General features: G+C 45.2%; 1 pseudogene; it reads right to left on the bottom strand.

Annotated features, from left to right (window-relative positions):
• Positions 1-1,303: 1,303 nt before the first annotated feature.
• LOC147596739 (uncharacterized) lies at positions 1,304-22,735 on the bottom strand (annotated as a pseudogene).
• Positions 22,736-24,606: the final 1,871 nt, after the last annotated feature.

Below are 24,606 nucleotides of genomic sequence, written 5' to 3'. Positions count from 1 at the left end.
CTGGCCTCCCGCCGGGCAGCCAACTGGGCCCAACTCGGCCCGGCCCAGCTGCAAGAAGTGGAGAGGAGATGAGAAGTGAATAACATGTAAAAAGGATCCTGAGAGACGTCTGCCAGCCTGTTGTGAGGAACGGCTGCAGATGCCAAGGTCAGTGAAGAAGGAGGGGGAGGAGTAATGTGGCTCCTGGCCAAGATTCCTCTGCACAATTGGGCCGCCTCGTGTCCCAAGTGGGAGAGGGCTGTGTGCGGCCCAGGTGCCCTCTCCCCCTCCCGTTTCCCTGGATTTTAGATCTGCATTCTTTAGCGAAATGCCCTTTCTTTCCACAGGCCCAACACGGTCCTCTGGGTCGATTTTGGCGCGGGGGGGGGTGGGGGGGGGTGGGGGGTGGGGGTGCTGTTGGCAGGTTCCCCAACCGAGGGCAGTTTGCTACAACGTGGCCCACCTGGCCGCATTTAAAACATGCCATCACATTAGCTATTGCAGTGCGGACAGCCACCTGGATCGGGGCTAAATGCTCTTCGTTCGTGACATACTTAATCGTGTCCGCGATACTCGACCCCATTGGCAGTGATCGTAGGATTTTTTGGTTGCTGAATTACACTGCTGACGTAAGCACTCTGTACAACTGGGCCTTTCGCTTCCAAAGGCAGGGTCGAGGAGTCAATCGCTGTCTGGAGGCGATCCACAAATTGCGCAAAGCTTTCGCTTTCTTTTTGCTTTACTGTGGACCAGGGCGACGGCTTGACAATAGCTCTAGAGGCTGTGCAAATAGCTTCTCTGGCCGCACATGTAGTTGTCATAACTTCATGGGCCCGCATGCCCTGGGCCTGCGCCTGGGGGGTAATCATTGTCGGGTCTGAACCCATCAGCCGCTGCAGGCTGGAGCCGTGTAGCGGGTGAACCGCCCCGGTTACTTGGGCTAGTTGCTTCGCACAGTTGTCCTCCCATTCTTGTTTAAAAACAATCATCCCTGCCCCATCAAAGATCAGTCTACAAGTTTGTTTTATATCAAATGGGAGCATGTCGTCTCCCCCAAAGACACCGTCTATGAGGGTGGAGACCAGGGCAGAATTGAGCCCTTTGCCCACAATTGCTTTAACAATCGCTTGTATATCCTTGCGGTTTATTGGCGAGTAGACCCTTTGTCCCCCGTCCGCCACCCAGACCGGGAACGCCAGCGTCGATGGGACCCAATCGGCACAGGCAATATTTATTTTCTTCCAATCCGTGAGAGGAATTTTTTCCCTTCGCGATTCCTTTTTATTTTGGATGTGGGTATTTTTGCTTTTGACTCTATTTACCCTCATGTCCTCCTCCTCTGAGTTTGAATCAGTTGCAAGGCAGTCGTCGAGCTGCTATCTGATCCGGAGTCGGAACTCGACTGACCGGTTTTTCTCGTTGGGCTCCGGCCCCGCCCACTTCCCTTGCGGGCGGACCGTTCCCTCCCTCTTGGCTTGCCCCTCCTTCTGCTCAGCGGGGTGTTTGCCCTATGAGGGCGTGTTTTCAGATGGGCGCTCTGATTGGCTCTCTGCCCCTCGCTCGCGCTCCTCTCCTCTTTCCGGTCGCCTCCACCACTCTTCTCCTTCTCGTTCTCCTCCCCTTCCGGTTCGTGTGCGCTTGTTAGTTCAAGCGCTTCCTCCGTTTTCCCGCCGGGGACGTCTTTGTCCCGCCCTCCCCCCTGGGGTTCGGCGCCATTTTGGGGCGCATAAGGCGGCGGTCTTTCCCGGGCTTCGGCGCCCCTGGCTTCCTCAGCTAACCCACTCCAGAAGGACAGTGTGCACTTCTGCCCCTCCGTAAGCGGGTCAGGGTTCGGGGGTTCAGGGGGCGAAGGGCTCAGGGGTAGAGGGGGTGTACTGCCCTCTCGTAAGTCTTTAGACTCTGCGGAATCATTGCCGTTTGGGGGGTGCGGAGTCTGCGTAGCTGCCCCGACTCCCAATTTCGGAGTGACTAACAAACAGTCCCTTGCTGCCCTCCAGGTTTCCTGCTCTTGTAAGGCCTTCTGCAGGGCCTGTACGACTTTCCCCCACGACTTAAGGTTTTTCCCACTACCCGAGGACATAGTCTCCTCGGCTAACGCTTTAGTGCATTTATCCCACACTTCAGGGTGGAGAATATCCACCGGCTGGTCAATGACCCCAATCTGTAAAAGCCTCGCAACTACGAGAGTAAAATCTTGGGGCTTACAATCAATACCCCACTGCTTATGTAACTGTGATACGACCTTCACAAGGGCTTCCATCCTCCTTGTTGGTCCGGGAGCGTCCTCCCCGCCGGGCTGGTCCTGCCGCTCCGGCCGCCGTTCACCCGTCCAGGCGATTTTCCCGGGTTTCGGCACCACTTGTTGCCTTTGTTGGCGTGGCGACCTGGTTCAGGAACAGCACGGCGACCACCCCCAGGCCGCTCGGTCCATCAGCTCGCAGACACCAATGTGGTGGACGGCAAATGGCCTTTATTGGTAGGTAACACGGCCTTATATAGCTTGGGTTTACAACGTCACTTCTGTCTGCTTACATCATAGACTAAACGCTATTGGCTATCATAGACTAAACGCTATTGGCTATCCGGAGAGGGGTCCTATCTTCCCGTACAGCGCGATATCTTCCGGCCGCCAGACCCTAGCTGCCTACAGAAAAGTTACGTCACAACAGCATTTCCCAAAGGAGGAGCAATTCCTGGGATAATGTAAACAGATCTCAGTGCAGAAATCCAGTTCTCATCTCTAAGTTAAAAGAGGAATAACTGGGTCATTTCAGTGCAAGCATTGCACACTGGTGCAACATAAAGTTTTACTCCAGCCCACCTGTTTTACCCTTTCCATAGCATAAAATTAGTACTCATACAATGGCAACTTCCTGATGTATTTACAAACCATGCAAGTCAACTGTTAACTCGCTTCACACTGTTCAGGTGCTTTCCAAGTCACTGGAGAGGTTGATGAGCTCTCATGTTCTCCAGAGCACTTGCTTTTGCTTGCAATTTTTTCCTCTGTTGACATTTTTCATCTCATTTTGACTTCTTTTCTTTAAAAATGTTCATTTTGTATCTGACTGAAAATCTCTTCGATTGTCTTGATCCAGATCATCCTGAAGATGAGTTTACATCACAGAAAACCACTGCTACTGTGTTTGGCTTTAGCTGAGATCCTTGCTGGCTGTTTGAGCAGAGAGACCAAGGATTTAATTTATCAAGGGACTGATTTTTTTTTGTTCTCTCTCCTATGATTTTATCTCTATTCAATGGAGGGCTCTATCCAGTGCTAAGTCTGGCATTGTTTTCAAGCAGCATAACACTTGCATCAAAGAAGAAATGGGGGAAAATTACACTTAAAAATATTCTTTCAGTTTTTACTTGTAAACATCTCCATGGGAGTAATTTATTGCGATGATCCAAACATGCTATTTTGCAGTAGTGTTTTAGAACTCTACTGCAGAATTGGTAAATAGAAAGTTAAGCTTTCCTAAGTTGAGATGAATGGACCAAGGCTGTAAATCTAGAATGGGTCAGTGCAGATGAAAGTGATGGAGAGGGTGACAGGTGAATATATTTCTCCCATACTGTTAGTTTACTTGTTACCTACTGCTATGCTTTTATAGAGGAACATTTGGTAAAAGTATGTGATTCCACCGGGAAAAAAAATTCCAAATAGTGTTTTGTCATCTTTTATTTTTTGGCTTTTTGAGGAGTGCTGTCTGTTAGAAGGAACATAGGAGTTGTTTGAGCTCTGTGCTGTCTCAATACACAGCTTTTTTTTCTGCTCAGTTAATGAAAAGGATCCAGTAATGTTGGTCATGTCTGGTAGAAAAAAAATAAGTACTTATTTCATATTTGGGGATCTATTCATATTTTTGTATCCTAATAATTGAGAATTTTTTTCTCCCTGACTTTCCAAACAAGCTGTGGAGGCTTCTTTTAGGTGCATGCCACATTACAGATATTTGAGATTAAAGTGACTGCAGTGGAGAGAACAGTCTATACTGGGGAGAGGGCATTATAAATTATTCCTGTCTCTAAATCAGTTTTGTCTCAGACATTTTTTTGTCTCTATTAAATTGATTCTAGTGTCATTCATGACTAGCCCCTGAGTTTGTTAATTTTCCATGGTGAAAGCTAAGATGGATATATTTTTAATAGCTGTAAGAAAACAAAAAAAATATTCCATTGCACACATCTGGATGAACTGAAATCCAGCTTTCCAGGCAATCGATTCTCTCTATTGTTATTTTGAGAAATGATTGTGCTATCTTATTTAGGATTATTTTAACTACTCTGGGCTTATTTGCAAGAAGCATTATTTCCTGATTTATAACTCTTGCATCTCTACTGACTTACATGGAGAGTTAGACAGTGTCAGAATCATTGCCATTCTCAAAGGTATGTAAATAGCAGCTGTCAGTACAAACAAGACTGCAAAGGACCTTCCTTTGGAGGCCATGCATGAAGTCTGGCTGTTTACTTAGGGTTGGAAGAAAAGTGACTAATGTGTTCCCTGCAGGCACTGATCCAAAGCCAGTCTGTTACGACAAGACATCTCTTTGTCAGAGCATTTAGGGGAGTGTTTGGAGTGCATTTTGCTATTTTTATAGAGTGGAAACTCATGCCTGGAGTAACCCCAATGAAGGCAGTAGAGCTATCCCGGGAAGCTGAGTTCTTTCTGCCATATGTACAATCTGTGTTGTGTGGGGTATATAGATAGTAGAGGGCTGGAAACTGGAGGATCACAGGCTGCTTGTGTGGTAACTGTAAAAGACATAATTCTGTGATATACAGTATTGGACTCAATTTCCGACTAGAAAGCACAACTGGATTACTTCATTAGAAAAGATAACCAGCTGGCTCAGCATTTGATTTTATAGAATCCCTTGTAAGATTATTGTTTCAGTCTGAGTCGCATTGCACACTTCTAATTAACCAGATAGGAGACGGGAGCATTGCGTAAGTGATAGTATCAAACCATGACAGCGCTGTGTAGGGGAGAGGAGATGATAATGATGTCTTACCCAGGAAGGCATCTGTGAAGTAGATCTGGTGGAGTCAGAAAACATGGAAGATGCTTGAGAAGGCAGCGAAAGCTGACTTTTATTCACAGCTCCTTTGGCAGGAGCAGTGCTCTGAGGGAAAGCAGAGAATTAAAGTTTTGTTTTGTTTTGTTTTGTTTTAAAGTAAGCTCCTCACTGACAAAAAAAAGTATGTTAGAAATTGACTGGATATTCAGAGGAGAGATGAAAAAAGGGAAAGAGAAAAGTTTATTTATTTAAGTAGCAAATTATTTTAGTTACCCATTTGATGTGCACACTTGTCAAAAATCACCATAAATATAATGGTAGCTCTCAGTGTTCACAACAGTTTGTGTATTTGTAATATCTTGTATAGTGCATAGCATTGGTAGAAGACATGCTTATATCTTGGTCCCAGCTATATGTAGAGCTGAATGCAGCCACATACTGATAGAGGGAAAGAGGTGGAGTATGACACAGTATTGCAAAAGGTGATAGTCCAGCTCCTGCATAGACAAGAACCACTGCTGAGAGGAGAACCAGTTGTTCTTGCAAAGTATCGTACAAGTCTGTGTGCGAGACCTCAAAGTTACAGTGCTTTGTCTCTTCATTTTCATACGTTGCCAGGATTTGCTTTCATGTTCCAAAGCACTCTGCTTGGCAAGCCTTTTGGTTTGATTTTGGCAGGACATTTCTTCCTGAGGGCTTCTACCAATATATTGGCATACATTATTTGCTACTATTCCTACTGTTGTCCATAGAAGTTCAAGTGAGATTAAAGGCAAAATGTAAAGGAAGAGAAAAAACATGTGTACAGTTTTTACCTAAAGGGCAGTTGTACCACATGCTAGGTACAAGCTTGTACTCAGGTGCAGACAGCTGTGCCAATATGCTTCTGACAAGGCAAAGGTTTGCTAGAATAATCCCTCCCCTACATCTCTGCTACTGCTAGTCCAGAAAATGCTCTGCAACATTGCAGAATCAACAAGGTGTCAAGTAAAGATGTGAAACAGAAAATGTAGATTTTGCTGAATTCTTCCATTGTGGAATCTCTCTCAAAAGAAATTGCCTCCAAACCTTGCATGTTTATTTTCTGCCATTTGCAAGTCCCCATCACTGTTGTTACCAATTTATCTATCTGTAGGTGGAAGGGAGTCAGTGTTTTCCCCCTTTCTAGTTCTGCAGTTGTAAGCAATTCTCCTAGGGGATGTTTGTTGTTCTTCACTGTTGTCCTGGTTTAGCTACAGTCAGCAATCAAGTACCACACAGCTGCTCAATCACCCTCAACATTCTTCTCATACGAAATCCAAAACACATCATCTACTGAGAGGAAAATTAACTCCATCCTAGCCAAAACTAGGACAGTATCCATCTCTTATTCCATACCATCTATGTCATGCTTTGATATATACACACAGATTTCATTCCCTCAGTCTATGGGCCATCCTTCCAAAATGTCTGTTGAGTTCATTTAGTCCATGACTTTGGGTTCCATCTGTCATAACAGTCTTTCAGGGCAGGAGGGATGGTATGTAGTGTGGGATTGTTGCATGCTGCATCTGGAGCCTGCAGTTGGTACATCTGGTGTGACTGGTGTGTGTGATGGTTTAGCCCGAATTGCCACACAGTCGTGAGATATGTGAAAGGATTTCAGCTGTTGTCTGGGTGAGCTCATTGTCAGCTGGCTGCTCTGGTGCTGGGACAATGGGGCCAGTAGCCTGGAATTAGAGGGCAGAGAAGCCAGGCAGCTGGGATCCCTTTCTAGAGAAGGGGGCATTGACAAAGCAATTGGAAAAGGGACACCAGCTCTCAGCCTCTGGAGGGGACTCCTGTCAGGTGTGAAGGAGAGGTATCCTTTCAAGGAGGATGTAATATGTCACCCAGGCAAGTGGGCTACCATGGAGAGGAGTATCCAGTACCTGAGGGAATTAGCTGTGCTGGAGGTCATTTATGATGACCTGGACAATGAGCAGTTATCTAAGGATCCAGATGAAGTCAGGTGCACGTGACCAATGTGGTGGAAGTTTGTTTGAAGAGCACCATTGTCATATGCCAACTCACTGGCAGATATGACCTGGGAAGATGGAGAGGAAGAAACAGTGGATGAACTGGCTGGCCAGCTCCGGCAGTAAGAAGGAAGTCTATCTTCCTCCCTGTGGGCCTGCATCTTGGCTGTGGAGAAACTGTCCCAGGAGTTCCAGCAATTCAAAAAGGATAGGTCCTACTCTCCACTGGTATGGGCCAATATTTCAGCTATTGGGAGTAAATGTTTCCCTGCTCAAGAGAGATGGTACATGTGGCAGGATACCCTGTGGTTTGCCTCGTGTGACCAAGGAGAGAACATGGGGAAGTGGGATGGGAAACCTACCTCAGCCCTAGAGACATGAGTTGTGGGGGGAAAACAATTGCAAATAGAAGTTCTCCCTGGAAAATTTCTGCACCGGTCTCCAATAGGCAGAATAGAAGGAATAGCCTTACTTCTGAGCCTCTCAAAGGGACTTCTGACGTATATTTAAAAGAAATGAACAATAAATACTCTGGCTGGGATTAGAGAGGCCTTGCCTCCAGCCAGGTGGAGGAGAGGGATAACAGAGTTTATTGGACCATGTGGATCTGACGGCTTGGCATGTCAGACCCACAAGAGTATAAAGCTCTAGTGGACACTGGTTCACAATGTACCTTGATGCCATCAAGATATAATGGGGCAGAACCTATTTGTATTTCTGGAGTGACAGAGAGATCCAAAAAGCTAACTGTACTGGAGGCTGAAGTGAGCCTAACAGGGAATGAGTGGCAAAAGCATCCCATTATGACTGGCCCAGATGTTCTGTGCATTCTTGCTATAGATCCCCTTCCGAGGTAGTATTTCAAGGACCCGAGAGGGTACTGGTGGGCTTTTGGTGTAGGTGCTTGAGAGATGGAGGAAATTAAACAGCTGTCCACCTTGCCTGGTTTCTCAGAGGATCTTTCTGTTCTGGGGTTGCTGAGGGCTGAAGAACAACAGGTGCTGATTGCTACCACCACTGTCCACCAGTGGTAATATTGCACCCACCGAGACTCCCTGATCCCCGTCTATAAGCAGATTCATTGACTGGAGAGCCAGGGAGAGATCAGCAAGTCCCGCTCACCCTTTAGGAGTCCCATATGGTCAGTGAGAAAATCTAATGGAGAGTGGAGGTTAACAGTGGGCTATCGTGGCCTGAATGAGATAACACCACCACTGAGTGCTGCTGTGCCAGACACGCTAGAACTTCAGTAGGAACTGGAGTCAAAGGCAGCCAAGTGGTATGCCACCACTGATATCGCCAATGCGTTCTTCTCCATTCCTTTGGCAGCAGAATGCAGGCCACAATTTGCTTTCACTTGGAGGGGGGTCTGGTACACCCGGAATCGACTGCCCCAGGGGTGGAAGCACAGCCCCACCATTTGCCATGGACTGATCCAGACTGTATAGAAAAAGGGTGGAGCTCCAGAACACTTGCAGCACATTGATATAATTGTGTGGGGCAATACAGCATCAGAAGATTTTTTTTTTTAATGAGATAAAATAATTAAATAAATTAATTAATTAATAATGTTAATAAATAAATAGATTAAATAAGTAATTAAATCTTCCTGAAAGCTGGGTTTGCCATAAAACAAAGTAAGGTCAAAGGACCTGCACAAAAGATCCAGTTTTTAGGAATGAAATGGCAAGATGGATGTGGTCAACAAAATAACAGCTATGACTCCACCAACTGACAAAAAGGAAATGCAAGCTTTCTTGGGCACTGTGGGTTTCTGGTGAATGCATATCTCGAATTACAGTGTGATTATAAGCCCTCTGTATAAAGTAACCTGAAAGAAGAAATATTTTAAATGGGTGTGGTGGTTTAGCCCGGATCACCACACAGTTTCTTATTCACCCTCCCCCTACCCAGTGGGACGGGGGAGAGAAATTGGGAAGAAAGGAAAACTCGTGGGTTGAGATAAAAACAGTTTACTAAAAATACTAAAAACTACAAAGCTAACAGGATATAAGGATATTAATATATACAAAATATACAAAATGAACAATGTGCAATTTCTCACCACCCGATGTCCGAATGACCGACGCAGCCCGTCCTGAGCAGCGATCACAGGAACAACACCGAGCAGCAAGCAAAAGGGGGGAGAGCAAGCAGCAAGGTAGAGGGAACGATGCCAGCAAGCAAGAGAGAAGAAAAGGGTGCCCGCACGGATACCCGACAAGAATGTCCGAAAAGAAAAGGAATACCCCCTCCCATGGGCAACCCCCACTTATATACTGAGCATGACGTTTATGGCATGGAATACTCTCTTTGGCCAGTTTGGATCAATTATTCTGTCTGTCTTTCGCCCAGCTTCCCGCATCTGCATGTTAACGAGACTTGGAAAGCCAGACAGTGTCCTTGGTCTCATTCACAACAACTCGTATCATCAGAATGTTTTTATCAACATTCTTCACACACGAAATCCAAAACACACCGGCTACTAAGAAGAAAATTAACTCCATCCCTGCTGAAACCAGGACAATGGGGCCCTGAGCAATGAAAAGCCTTTGAACAAATTAAACAGGAGACTGTTCATGCAGTAGCCCTTGGGCCAGTCCAAATAGGACAAGATGAAAAAAACAGACATAATCTAGTTAAAATGAAGATGTATTAGGAAAGTCAAACAATTAATTGATCCAAGAAAGGTTGTTTCATGTTTTGTGTAAATCAAAGCTAAAAGTTCAGTTGAGGAACAGTACCATTTTGTAGACTAAACACAGTTCGGCATGAACGCAGGGCTTGGTGTGGATATTAAAGTTGCTCTGCACTACACATGTTCAGTAATCCTCAGCAGAAATGACAATGCAATTTGTCAGTATTATCTTTATGTCAACAGTAATGCTTAAATATTTACAATAGACATAGTACTCTGAGGGTTTGTAACACAAGATAAATTGGAAAAATGCTAACAAAATGGATGGTACTAATACAAGCCATTGGTACTTTGTACTGTTCAATTTAACATGCAAGAAGGTTTGCCTGAAAGCTGGATTTTATTAGGCTCTGTGGTTTATTTTCTACTCTCAGGCTTTTCTAAAATGAAGTAGAAATTTGTACAATCATTGTAAAAACAGAAATGTGTTAGATTAGTGCTGCATGAGGACTGAAGGAGGCATAGATTTTTACAGATGTTCTGGACCAAATTGAGTCTTGATATAAATGAGTATGAATACTGTAGACCTCAAACTGAGTTGAACCTGTTTATATACTGTTTGAATTTGAATCTGTCTTAGAAGAAATTGTAAATATGCAGTATATCTTTTTTTAGGTAACATGTTCCATATATCATATCACTCAAAATGCATTACAAGATAAATAAAACAACTGCAAATTTTGCAAATAGCTAAGAAGAGAGAGGAAAAAAAAACCTAGGGAAAATAGTTTTGGAGCAGCTCTGAAAATAGAGGAGCAATATAATGAAATGAGACAGCCTTCCTCAACTTTTTCCCTTCCCTCTCCTTATTCTGCTACTTTTTTCCATTATCAGTCATTACTGTTCTGGTTTTGTTTAGTGAGGGGGGGCCTAAGGTGGTAGCTTCTGTAGGAAACTGCTAGAAGTTGCTCCCCTTTGTTCAGTGGACTCGGCCGGGCCTAGGGTGGACCCGCTGCTGGCCAAGGCCGAGCCAATTGGTAGCAGAATGTTCCCTGATAACGCCTCTGCGATAACGTGTTTAAGAAGAGGAAAACAGAAAAAAAAAGAGGGAGAAGATGTGAAGATGCTGAGCAGGGGCAGAGAGGGGGAGGCGTGAGCCTTGTGGGCCTTGCAGGCCTCACCCTCTGGCCTCCCGCCGGGCAGTCGTCTGGGCCCGGCCTGGCTGCAAGAAGTGGAGAGGAGATGAGATGTGAATAAGATGTGAAGAGATCCTGAGAGGCGTCTGCCAGCCTGTTGTGAAGAATTTTTCTTGTGAGAGGAATGGCTGCAGACGCCAAGGTCAGTGAAGAAGGAGGGGGAGGAGTAATGTTGCTCCCGGCAGAGATTCCCCTGCATCCCGTGGTGAAGACCATGGTGAAGCAGGCTGTCCCCCTGCAGCCCGTGGAGGTCCAGGGAGGAGCAGCAGGCCCTCCACAGGCCACAGCCTCCTTCAGGCATCCGCCTGCCCCGACGTGAGGTCCTCCATGGGCTGCACGTGAATCTCTGCTCCTCCGTCTAAATATCTAAATTCTAAACATCTACATTTATACTTCTAAAGTCCATGGAAAAACATAATTTGGCATGCACTTTGTACGTCATACAAAGACACACTTCAACAAAATACTTCCTGAATTTATTTAGGTAGTATTAAATTCAAATGCATTAAGAACTGAAGTTAAATTGTGTCTGAGTGCTGTGCTGAATAATCATCCCTTGCACTTGCTAACGTGGAAGTCTGGTGCAGTCAGAGTTGAAAATATAATTCTAACAACTTTTTTTTTAAGGAAAATAAACACCAATAAGCACTCTTCTGAACAGTGAAATATTATTTCTTTGGCCTAACTGACCCATTTTTTCTTGATCTTCTTGAGTACTTCTGGTCTCAACAGTCAGCACTACCAAGACACCAAGCACGTTTGCTAGTCATGACATCTACTCCCTGGCAGACTCTAGCAGCAGTTGTTGGCTGTAGTTTCAGCTTTATCTAAGGATATGTCACGTATTTAGGCTGTTATGTGATCTGTCTTTGCTGCTTTCCCTTCCTAAAAGTTTTCTCCGTTCTCTGAATTTATACGCTTTTTTCACATTTGTGAATTAACTGCCATATGACTTGCTCAAGAAATAGCTACATAGACTGTTTCACAGCTCCAGAGTGTGAGCCAGGGCTCTCCTCACGTTTGTGTGCCTTCTGCCTCCAAGCAGGCAAGACAGGAGGCTCAGAGGAAGAAAGCTAATTACAGTATGGGCACATCTATATGCTGGGACTATGATTTCAGTGAAGGAGGGTCAAATGTGCAAGCGCAGTCTCCTGCTTGCCTTTTCTAATCATATTCCGCTTGCCACTCAAGTAGGAAGCTTTTCACATGTAAAAGAACCAACATATGTCTCTATTAGCTGTCTATGTAATAGTACAGCATAGCACAAGTTTTTCCTAACAAAACCTAGTCCCTCAGCTCCAGTACTACAATTTCACTCTCCAGTTTAACATTAAGATGAAACATAATGGAAAGCTGTTATAATAATATCAAGGATCTGTTTTAAATTTAAAGTAAGAACACTGAGAAATAGATTTTCAAATGCTGATCTTCCATTTGTTGCCCCAGGATCTGTCAGAGCCACAGAAGCTGTGTTTGTGACCTGAGCACCCATACATACAGCGTGTTTCACATCAGTAAGGATTCAGGAGTACATTTGATTTGTCATGTTCACAGCCAAGAGACATTTGCAGGTGCAAGTCAAAGTTGTGGGCACACAGAAGCTGTAAGGCAGCTTTTGTTCTGCAGTTTGGCAACCAGGTATGCTCCCCAACACCCCTGGGGGGAGTTTGGGGGAGTTCTGTTAGAGGCAGTATCTATGTTGCATGCTTATAGCATTTACCACTCAAAATAACCAAATTGTGCACAAGGGAAATTTAGGCAATTGGAAAGCCTCACCAGTACACATTGAAGAGACTCCCTTTGATTCACAAAGGTACACTACTGCAGAGAAAATTGTCCTCCTGTGTATTGAGAACATATGATCAACATTAGACACAGCTGGATAAGCAGAAAACACCAGCTAGCTTCTTTGAAACCCAACTTCATACTTGAAACTATACTAGTTGGATAAAAAAGTAGACTTACCAAGCATAGTGAAATCAGAAGAAAAAAAAAAAGCTATTTCAATGGAGACTGAAGCAGACCTGAAATTATCATCTGAATATCTGCACATGATTTTGTGTATGTGCTATCTATAGTATTCATTTTTTAAGGGGTTTGACCTTCTCATTCACCTGATAGGACTTTTCCATAGACTTTTTGAATTCATTCAGAGGCAAATCCTACTTCCTAGACTTGCTCCTACTGGCAAATACTATGACAGACAGTGAATTTAGTCTCCAGTTCAACCTTTGTGCTGCTCCAACCCATCAATATAAACACAGGCATTATGATTAATCTTAAGGATTGCCATAAAGGTAGAGGGGTCATTTAGGGAATGTGAGTCTGGTCCAAACTTTGTCTTTCTATTTAACTTCAGTGCACCTTGAAAGAGGCCCTAAATTGGCACTGGGTTTCCCATAAATTAAATATGGGACTTTTTCTAAGCTTTAATATGTTCAGAGAGGATTTTATTTTGTTCTAACAGAATGATCAATTAATTAACTCCATTCTACCCTTCACACATATTTAGAAATTCTCTGTGAATAATTACAAATAAAAGGAGAAAAGGAACTTGAGAAATACATATTTCAGAGGGAGGGTTCTATATAATTTTACAACATGTGACAGGAAACAGCTTAGAAAGCAAGAGATAGATGTAATAATGGAATATGTGCAATTCAGTAGCTTGTCTTTACCAAAGACAGTGCTCGTTCTGGTTGGAAGTGGAGCACATCTCATACTGAGTGATTAATTTGCTAAAAATGATTAAGCTCCTTCTCTACTTATCACACATCTGTGAATAGATCATTTACACTGAACTTACTTGATATTTACTGAATTGAGATGCTTGCTTAGTTCACCAAGTGTTTTTGCATATCTGAAACTTGAGCTACGCTACTGAGTTGTGATCAGTTGGATGAGTGACCAACAATGTGATGTGCTTGAAAGCACAGATCATACCCACTCAAAACACATGTTGGTCTTGTTCCCTAATCTGTTCTCTGCTTGGAAAGGAACTCAAGAATTTCTGACACACATTTTTCTGCATACACCTCTAAAAGGTTTTCCCAGTAAAATCCTATTATTCAAATACATACAGGTTCAGATAAACTGCCTAGAAAAATGTGTACATTTATTACCTGATTCTTAATCAGAATCAACTGAAAGCTTGTTTTAAATGTTAAGATACAAGATTCATAAAAGTATTGATACAGGGAATTAACTGTCTGCTAAATATTGCTTGATTTAGAAGACTAACTGTCTGCTAGACAATGCCTAACAATCCTGTTTGCCTTGAAACTCACTTAAACTTATCAGGGACTGGTATTTGTCAAGAAACTGGTATTTGTCAAGGACTAATATGTCTAGCAAAGGACGGAATGTTAGTTCCACCACAAATTTGGTCAGAAGTTGTTAAGAAACTGCTGAAATCACCAAGTGAAAGGAGAGCATGGGTGAATGACTAAAGTTCATCTAGAGGAAGATAAGACCCCTGAAGAAGAAAATGACCACCAGAGACAGATCTGAAATGCTAACGCAAGTGGTTTTTTTAATAACCCCGCCTCACTTATGCATATGTATGTTTGTATTGTGCAATCCTATGAATATGTATACCAGCACCGGATAAATTTTTGGTAAAATGTGCTGTCGGTGTGCATGCTTTTGGAGGAGCGATCCCCCACGCACCCGGCACCGAATAAACATGCCTGCTTTATAACTCTTTCTGAGTTGTAGAGTTTGATCCGCGCGTCAATTTGGCGACCCAGATGGGACCCTCTCTGCTCAACCGCAGGACTGGCTGAGAGGGGGACGTCTTTGGCGCGCCCCAAGCCTTTCTCGGAAGAACTCCCTCCCTCGTCCGATCACTGCAGGAGTATACAAGGACCATCAGGGGACCAGGTATGTCAGAGAGGGGATACCTGTAACTTGCGAGGAGACGTCCTACGCGAGGGAAAGGAGCTGTTGCTCACCCCTGGGTAGTCCGGACCCGGGGGGACTTTGCGGGAATCCCTGAGGGAAGTACGTGAGTCCCTGTAGTGATGTGAGTGCTTCTCGCTGGAGTAGTGGGAGCACTGTGTGGGATAGATATCGTTTGTCTGTTGTAACCCATGGGAATTGGAATTTATATCATTGCAGCTATAATTGATTTATGATAGTCGTTACAAGCTGTATACAAGCTGTTTTTGTGTCTGGTACTGTGGGTTGTGGGATAAGTGTTTTATTGTATTGTTAATGTTTTATGTTGCTGTCTGAAGTAAGCTGGGTGAGTGTTTGAGTGAGTGAGACGCAGTCTGACTGCGGAGCGAGTGTGGAGTCCTGATCTGCGGTTCCATGTTCTCTGTGAGGAGAGCGGCCGGAGAGGGACAAAGCGTATGACAGACTTTGAGACCGTGTTAGTCGAACCAATTGTTAACTCCTTATTGACCTGTACGTGTGCATAAGGATGTTTCATGCAACCAAATATATCTTTTTGAATGCTTTGGTTGTAAACAGAACATTGAGGTACTGTTTGGGGATGATTTTTGTGTGGTGAATGTCAAGGGAACTGGTCTGACTGGGATAGGATCAGATGAACTTGGTGGGAACTTAAAAGGGTGTAAGGAATCAGTAAGAATGCCACTGGTATATGGGAGGAAGTGTAGAGCGGAGTAGTGCCGGGTTTATTTGGTGTGGAGCACGGACGAGTGCCTGCCCGCTGTGCCATCGGTGCTGCTTGTTTGTTCGCGCTGTGTTTGAAGTGTCATAAGTATGTTATTTCTTTTAACAGGAAACAGGAATCTCATCTCGGTAATTGTCTTGAATTGAGGTGCATTTGCTGTGGGGTGAGTACGCCCTTGTATCTTTGGCCTTGGATAAGGTATTATTGTTGTCAATTTAATGAGGTTGTATTCTTTGGCTGAAGAATAAGCAGAGTGTCTGTTATGGGAGGCAAACAAAGCAGCGGAATAGTGAAAAGGAGCCCTCTGGGCTGCATTTTAGCTCACTGGAAGGAGATAGGAGAGCCACCAGGGGGAAGTGTAAACAAAAAGACTTTAATAAAGTATTGCAATTAGTGGTGGCCTTTGTACAAATTAGATGATGAGGAGAAATGGCCCTTTAACGGAACATTGAATTATAATACCTTGTTGCAATTGATGTTGTTTTTGAGGAGAGAAGGGAAATGGGATGAGGTCTCGTATGTGGACATGTGTTTCACCCTCTGAAATCATCCCGAATATCAAACGGACTGTGGATTAGCACCCCCACAGGACCCAATGGTGATGGCTTTGGAAAAGGAAAAAAAGAAAGAGGGGAAAAGGAAAGAGGTGTTGCTCGGCATGCAGCATAGGGCAGAGATGTACAAAGTTGGGGAAAACAAGGGGTCCTGGGATGGGAGACCTGCCGGAGCATTATAAACCACCGGTAGGAGCACAACAAGGAGGAAATGAAGGTTCCGATTCGGAAAACCCTCCAGATAGTCCAGTATCCATGACTTTGGGTTCCATCTGTCATAACAGTCTTTCAGGGCAGGAGGGATGGTATGTACTGTGGGATTGTTGCATGCTGCATCTGGAGCCTGCAGTTGGTACATCTGGTGTGACTGGTGTGTGTGATGGTTTAGCACGAATTGCCACACAGTTTCTCGCTCCCCCTCCCCAGTGGGATGAGGGAGAGAATTGGGAAGGAAGGAGAACTCGTATGTTGAGATGAAGACAGTTTACTAGAATAGCAAAGGAAAACTACAATAATAACAGAATATAAGGATATTAAAATATACAAAGTGAACGATGTATGTTTTCTCACCACCCGATGTCCCAATGACCGATACAGCCCATCCCAAGCAGCGATCACGGAAACAAAACCAAGCAGCAAGCAAAGGAGCAAAAGGGAGCCAGCAAGGTAGAGGGAACGATGCCAGCAAACAAGGGAGAAAGATCTGCCAGGAAGACAGATACCCACCCTGGCCAGTCCCCACTTATATACTGAGCATGACGTTTATGGCATGGAATACTCTCTTTGGCCAGTTTGGGTCAATTATTCTGTCTGTCTTTCTCCCAGCTTCCTGCATGTGCAAATTAGCGAGACTTGGAAAGCAGGATGGTGTGTCCTTGGTCTCATTCACAACAACTGGTATCATCAGGGTGTTTTATCAACATTCTTCACACACTAAATCCAAAATACACCAGCTACTGAGAGGAAAATTAACTCCATCCCTGCCAAAACCAGGACAATATCCACCCCTTATTCCATACCATCTCATGCGTATATACATATACACACAAATGTGACTCCTTCCACCTATGGGCTATCCCTCCAAAGTCTGCTGAGTTGATTTAGTCCATGACTTTGGGCCCCATCTGTCATAAGAGTCTTTCAGGACAAGAGAGATGGTATGTAGCACGGGGTTGTTGCATGCTGCATCTGGAACTCGCAGTTGGTACATCTGGCATGGCTGGTGTATCATGTCCATGGTCTGTGAGTTGAAGATGTTGATCTCAAGGAAGTTGTTGGGCGCCAGTCCCTGTTCCATCACCGTTGCATCTCTCTTGGTTTCATTGAAGCTCATTCTTCACTGATCAGGGTGCTCGTTGCTGCAATACCTTTGATATGACATAAAAGAACTACAGACATGATTATATACAGTTCTATTTATTGGCTATTCTCACCTAAAATCAAATCTCCTTGAGGTATACATCGGACTTCCCCATTCTCCCACATCACCCACCAAGTACATCCAGGTCCTTGAGCGAAAGCAATCCCACGGATGGGTTTGCCTTTGTCCAGGGGAGGAATAACCCAGACTGTCTTCCCTAACATATTCCTTACATGCACCACAGGGACTTTATCACCATCTACAGTATGTAACAGTTCAGACTGGGCAGGGTCAGCTCGATTGATGGGTGGATCCCCGAGTGTTGACTAGCCAAGTGGCTTTTGCTAAATGTGTATCCCAATTTTTGAAGGTCCCACCACCCATTGCTTTCAGTGTAGTTTTCAGCGGTCCATTGTACCGTTCAATCTTTCCAGATGCCTGTGAATGATAGCGGATGTGATATACCCACTCAATGCCATGCTCTTTGGCCCAGGTGTCTATGAGGTTGTTTCAGAAATGAGTCCTGTTGTCTGACTCAATTCTGTCTGGAGTGCCATGGCACCAGAGAACTTGCTTCTCAAGGCCCAGGATGGTGTTTCGTGCAGCGGCATGGGGTACGGGATAGGTCTCTAGCCACCCAGTGGTTGCTTCCACCATTGTAAGGACATGGTGCTTGCCTTGATGGGTTTGTGGGAGTGTGATGTAATCAATCTGCCAGGCCTCTCCATATTTATACTTCAGCCATTGTCCTCCATACCAAAGAGGCTTTAACTGCTTGGCCTGCTTAATTGCAGCGCATGTCTCACAGTCGTGGATAACCTGTGCAATAGTGTCCATGGTTAAATCCACCCCTCGATCACGAGCCTTTTTGTATGTTGCGTCTCTTCCTAGATGGCCTAAGGTGTCATGGGCCCACTGAGCTAAAAATAGTTCACCCCTGTGTTGCCAGTCTAGGTCCACTTGGGAAACTTTAATCTTAGCAGCCTGATCCACTTGCTGGTTGTTTTGATGTTCTTCTGTGGCTCGACTCTTGGGTACGTGGGCATCTACGTGACGTACTTTTACAACCAGATTCTCTAGCCGGGCAGCAATATCTTGCCACAGTGCGGCAGCCCAGATGGGCTTGCCTCTGCGCTGCCAGTTGCTGTTTCCATTGCTTTAACCACCCCCACAAAGCATTTACCACCATCCATGAGTCGGTGTAGAGATAGAGCTTTGGCCATTTTTCCCGTTCAGCGATGTCCAAAGCCAGCTGGATGGCTTTCACCTCTGCAAACTGACCGGTATTCACCTTGGCCTTCAGTGGCTTCTGCCGCTCATCGTGTAGGACTCCACACAGCAGCTTTCCACTTTCGATGTTTTCCTAGAATATGACAGGATCCATCAGTGAACAGGGCATATCGCTTCTCATCTTCTGGTAGACTATTATACAGAGGGGCTTCTTCAGCACGTGTCACCTCTTCCTCTGGTGGCATTCCAAAATCTTTGCCTTCTGGCCAATCTGAGATTACTTCTAATATGCCTGGGCGATTGGGGTTTCCTATTAGAGCTCCCTGTGTGATCAGCATGACCCACTTACTCCACGTAGCATCAGTTGCATGATGTGTAGAGGGGACCCTCCCTTTGAACATCCAGCCCAGCACTGGCAGTCGGGGTGCCAGGAGGAGCTGTGCTTCAGTACCAACCACTTCTGAAGCAGCTCGAACTCCTTCATATGCTGCCAGTATCTCTTTTTCAGTTGGAGTATAGCTGGCCTCAGATCCTCTGTATCCTCGGCACCAAAAGCCTAGGGGTCAACCTCAACTCTCCCTTGATGTTCTCTGCCAGAGACTCCAGGTAGGGCCGTTCTCCTCACCTGCAGCGTAGAGGATGTTTTTCACATCTTGTCCTGTCCAGAATGGCCTAAGGGCTACTGCATGAACAATCTCTCATTTAGGCCATGATAGTCTACTGTTAGTCTCCATTCTCCATTAGATTTTTGCACTGGCCATAAGGGACTGTTAAAGGGTGAGTGGGAATTGCTGATCACTCCTTGGGTCTCCAGTCAACGAATCAGCTTGAGGATGGGGAATATGGAGTCGCAGCTGGTGCGATATTGCCACCAGTGCACCGTGGTGGTAGCGATTGGTACCTTTTGTTCTTCAACCTTCAGCAATCCCACAACAGAAGGGTCTTTCGAGAGATTGGGCAAGGTGGCCAGCTGTTTATTCTCCTCCGTCTCCACAGTGGCTATACCAAAAGCCCACCGGTGCCCTTTTGGGTCTTTGAAATACCCACTCCTGAGGTAATCTATGCCAAGAATGCATGGAGCATCTGGGCCAGTCAATATGGGGTGCTTTTGCCACTCATTCCCAGTCAAACTTACATCACCCTCCAATACAGTCAGCTCTTGGGATCCTCCTGTCACTCCAGAAATACAAATGGGTTGTGCCCCTTTATAGCTTGATGGCATTAGGGTACTCTGTTCACCGATGTCTACTAGAGCCTTATACTCTCGTGGGTCTGATGTGCCAGGCCATTTAATCCACACAGTCCAGTAAACTCGATTGTCCCTCTCCTCTGCTTGGCTGGAGGCAGGGCCCCTCTAATCCTGTTCATAGTTGTCGTGGTTTTGTTTAGTGATGGGGGGCCTAAGGTGGTAGCTTTTGTAGGAAAATGCTAGAAGTCGCTCCCCTTTGGTCAGTGGACTCGGCCGGGCCTAGGGCGGACCCGCTGCAGGCCAAGGCCGAGCCGATTGGTAGCAGAATGTTCCCTGATAACGCCTCTGCAATAACGTATTTAAGAAGGGGAAAACAGAAAAAAAAAGAGAGAAGAGAAGATGTGAAGAAGCTGAGCGGGGGCAGAGGCGCAGAGGGGGAGGCGCAGGCCTCATGGGCCTTGCAGGCCTCACCCTCTGGCCTCTCGCCAGGCGGCCGACTGGGCCCAACTCGGTCCAGCCCGGCTGCAAGAAGTGGAGAGGAGATGAGAAGTGAATAAGATGTAAAAAGATCCTGAGAGACATCTGCCAGCCTGTTGTGAGGAACGGCTGCAGACGCCAAGGTCAGTTCAGAAGGAGGGGGAGGAGTAATGCGGCTCCTGGCCAAGATTCCCCTGCAGCCTGTGGTGACGACCATGGTGGAGCAGGTTGTCCCCCTGCAGCCCATGGAGGTCCACGGAGGAGCAGAGATCCACATGGAGCCCGTGAAGGACTCCACATCGGGGGAGGTGGATGCCTGAAGGTGGCTGTGGCCCATGGAGGGCCCGCTGGGACAGCTGTTCTGGAGAGACTGCACTCCGTGGAAAAGATAATCCACGCCGGAGCAGTTCCATGAAGTATTGTGGCGTATGGGTCGGACCCCACAACGGAGCAGGGGAGAAATTTGAGGAGTTCTTCCCCCAACCATGAAACAGCGGCGTAAAACAACGTATGATGAACTGACCGCAACCCCCATTCCCTCCTCCCCCTGTGCCGCTCGGAGAGGGGAAGGTAGTAGAGATGATGTTAAGCTTGGGAAGAGGGAGGGGTGGAGGGAGGTTATCTTGTTCTCTGTCTCATTATCCTGCTGTTTGTAGTAATAAATGTATAGTTTTCCCCAAGTCAAGTCTGTTTTGCCCATAACGGTAACTTTAAGGATTTCTCCCTGTCCTTATCTCAAACCTCAAGCCGTTTTTCCTTATATTATCTCTCCCTATTCTCTTGGAGGGTGGGGGGAGTGAGAGAGAGACTGCGTAGTCTGGTCCCGATCGGGGCTGAACTACGACAATAGTATTCGCTGCTCACTTCCTGTGAATATGAATTAGAAGTCCCTTCTATAGGATCAGAGGTAAGATCAGCCCTTCTATTCCGTCTGGGGAACTGTCCACTGGAGACTGGAGCAGCAATTTTCCAGGGAGAACCTCTATTCGCAATTGTTTTTCCCTGCAGCTCACGTACCCGTGTCTCTAGGGCCGAGGTAGGTTTCCCATTCCACTTTCTCATGTCCTCTCCTTGGTCACGCAAGGTAAACCATAGGATACCTCGCCATGTGTACCGTCTCTCTTGAGCGGGGAAGTGTTTACTCCTAATAGCTGAAATATTGGTCTGTATGGGCGGGGAGTAGGACCTATCCTCTTTTAACTGCTGGACCTACTGAGACAGTTTCTCCACAGCCAAGACGAGGGAAGAAGAGAGTCTTCATATTGCCAGAGCTGACTAGCCAATTCATCCATTGTTGGTCCCTCTCCATCTTTCCAGGTCATAATTGCCAATGAATTGGCATACGATGATGGTACACTCCGTAGAAACTTCCGCCACGTGAGCCGTGTGCACCGGACTTCATCTGGATCTTGGGGTGACTCCTCACCGTCTAGGTCACTATAAATGACTTCCAGCATGGCTAATTCCCTTAGGTACTGGATACCTCTCTCTATGGTGGCCCACTTGCCTGGGTGACAGGTAATATCTTCCTTGAAGAGATATCTTTCCTTCATACTTGACAGGAGTCACCTCCAGAGGCTGAGAGCTTGTGCACCTCTTCCAATCACTTTGTCAATGCCTGCTTCCCTAGAAAGGGATCCCAGACGTTCAGCTTCCTTGCCTTCTAATTCCTGGCTACTGGCCCCATTATCCCAGCATTGAAGCAGCCAGGTGAGAAGGTGCTTGCCTGGACCATGGCCAAAATCTTTTCATATATCTCACAACTCATTCAGGGATAGGGATCGGGTGGTTTCAGTCTCGTTTATGAGTTCCTCTCTTATGAGTTCCTCTTCTTCCTCCTCTGCTCATGATGGTCCCGATTTTTCCTCATCCCTTACTAAACGAGCTGACTTTCGCTTCCAAGTTTTCTTCTTCTGTACAGGGGCGACTGATACTGACACGGGTTGGTTCTCTGATTCGGCTGCAGTGCCAGTATCTAGAGTTGGAGCAGCCGCAGTGCCTGTCGCTGGGGCTGGAGTAGCCACAGTGCCGGTAGCTGGGGTTGGTGTAGCTGCACTGTCTGTCGCAGGGGCTGGAATAGCCGCAGTATCTGTCGGTTGATTTTCCCTCCCTTCTTCCTGAAGGTGCTGCATAACACTGAGCAGTGTTTGGTAGATACTAGCCAGGGCCCAACACAGAGCAATAAGTTGTGCCTCTTTGGAATAGCCATGGCATTTTCCTTCCAAATATTCTATCACTTCATAAGGATTCTGTAGTTGTTCGGGCGTGAAGTTCCAGACCATTGGAGGTGTCGTGGTTTTGTTTAGTGAGGGGGGGCCTAAGGTGGTAGCTTCTGTAGGAAGCTGCTAGAAGTCGCTCCCCTTTGTTCAGTGGACTTGGCCAGGCCTAGGGCGGACCCGCTGCTGTGAGAAGTTCTCCAGGTACCTGCCCGTATTCTCCCACATGCCATGCCACCCCTGCCCATCCAGATCTCCAGGCGGTATTTTAAAATAGTTGTTTAATCCTAACCAAAATCTGAAACACATTCAGGAGACATAGCAATAGGAGTATGCTGGCTTGCACATCCCTAGGATATTCAAAATTCTCGAAAGCTGGTGTAACTAGCTTGAAGGAAAAAGGGAAGGTAAGAGAATAGGGGAAAGTATCCTCCTCTGTCTTCCCCATAGATTGATTCTCCAAGGAGAAAAAGTAAAAAGTGTGATTGTTAATAATTCTTGTGAAATGGCGCCAGAGGTACAGAGATGCCAGCAATGCCAAATATATGGACCAGACTGATTTCATGACTAGTGATGTTATCATATCATAAGTCAGTAGTGCCCAGTACAACAAAATGATAATTCTCATCCATTTCTGAGAAGTGATAAACAGCACCACAGGAAATATGTGCTGCACCTGAGGATTTACATAACACAACCATGCAAACAAGTAGTACAACATGGTGACCAGGGACTCTTAAATAAAAATAATGAGCACTTGTAACAACTTTAACACACTCTGGTCAGATCTGTTGTTACCTCAACCCTTCGAGCCCCACGTTGGGCACCAAAAGAACTGTCATGGTTTGGCTACAGTCAACAATCAAGTACCACACAGCTGCTCAATCACCCTCCTCCTCCCCTTTTGGGAAGAAAAGAAAACTCATGGGTTGAGATAAAGGCAGTTTACTAGGATAGCAAAAGAAAAAAAATAATTATACATATATATTTATAATAATGATGATAATAATACTAAGAGGAAAAAAGAATAATAATAATAATTTGAAAAACAAAACAAACAAACATGAACATCCAGTGATGCACAATTTCTCACCACCCGATGACCTGATGATCGACACAGCCTGTCCTGAGGAGCAATCATGGAAAGAGGAAAATTAACTCCATCCCAGTTGAAACCAGGATAACTCTGTATGTTTCATTCTTTTACTTCCTTATTTGCTGGGTGCACTGTTCTCCAGAATATGCAGAGGTAAATATTGTACAATTTCCTCTTTCTTTTAGAATTTGAGAATCCAAATAGCCTTAATATCTGATCTCTCCACACTTGTAAATTTCCATATTTCTTTTGCTTTATTGATTTTATTGCTTTCCTTTTTCTTGCATAAAATGATCTCTATGTTGTACATTCTATGTATAAAATGATTAACAAAAGTCTCCACAGACCTTTCTCTTCCGCATCCCTTAGCAACTTCTTCTCAGACAATTTTAGTGTACTTAAATGACAGCATTCCCCAGAAGGAAACAGTATGTAAGGACTGAAAGACAAAAAAGATGTGGGCATCAGTGTGGAACAGGAGGAGGAAAACAAATGGAAAATAAAGAGATCATAAATAAATTAATCTGAAAAAAGAATTAAATTAAAATTTTTTTTTAAGTAGACTGGAAGCTGAGGACAGAGGTTTGTGAGGAGATAAGGGTTTATGCAGAGAAATATTAGCAAAAACCTTACAACACTATTCTGAATTAGATTTAGGGATTAAAACCAAAATGTTCACAGAGAGTCGTGATTTGCAGAGTACGTGTCTTGCTCTATGTAGCTTTCCTTTCAAACTGTTGCGTGAGTTATTCTTACCAAAATAAACTCTCCTTTTGGCTTCAGCTGGGCTTGCAAGATCAGATCCATGTCAGTGGAACTGGAAGAAATGGTTCCTCATTAAACTTCTATCAGGGAGTTTTGCAACCTGTTGTGGAGTTAAATGAGGCCTGAGGCTGCTTTTCAGTCTTCAATGTAGACTTAGGAACAGGATCAGACTATAGTGGTGGGGTAGGGCTACAACTCTAATTATCTTTTAGATAATCTTTGCAGTAGCTTTCTTAACTTTTA

The sequence above is a fragment of the Chlamydotis macqueenii genome, chromosome W, assembly GCF_036417535.1.
Source record: "Chlamydotis macqueenii isolate bChlMac1 chromosome W, bChlMac1.mat, whole genome shotgun sequence".
NCBI lineage: Eukaryota > Metazoa > Chordata > Aves > Otidiformes > Otididae > Chlamydotis > Chlamydotis macqueenii.
This window is presented reverse-complemented; position numbering and strand designations above follow the sequence as displayed.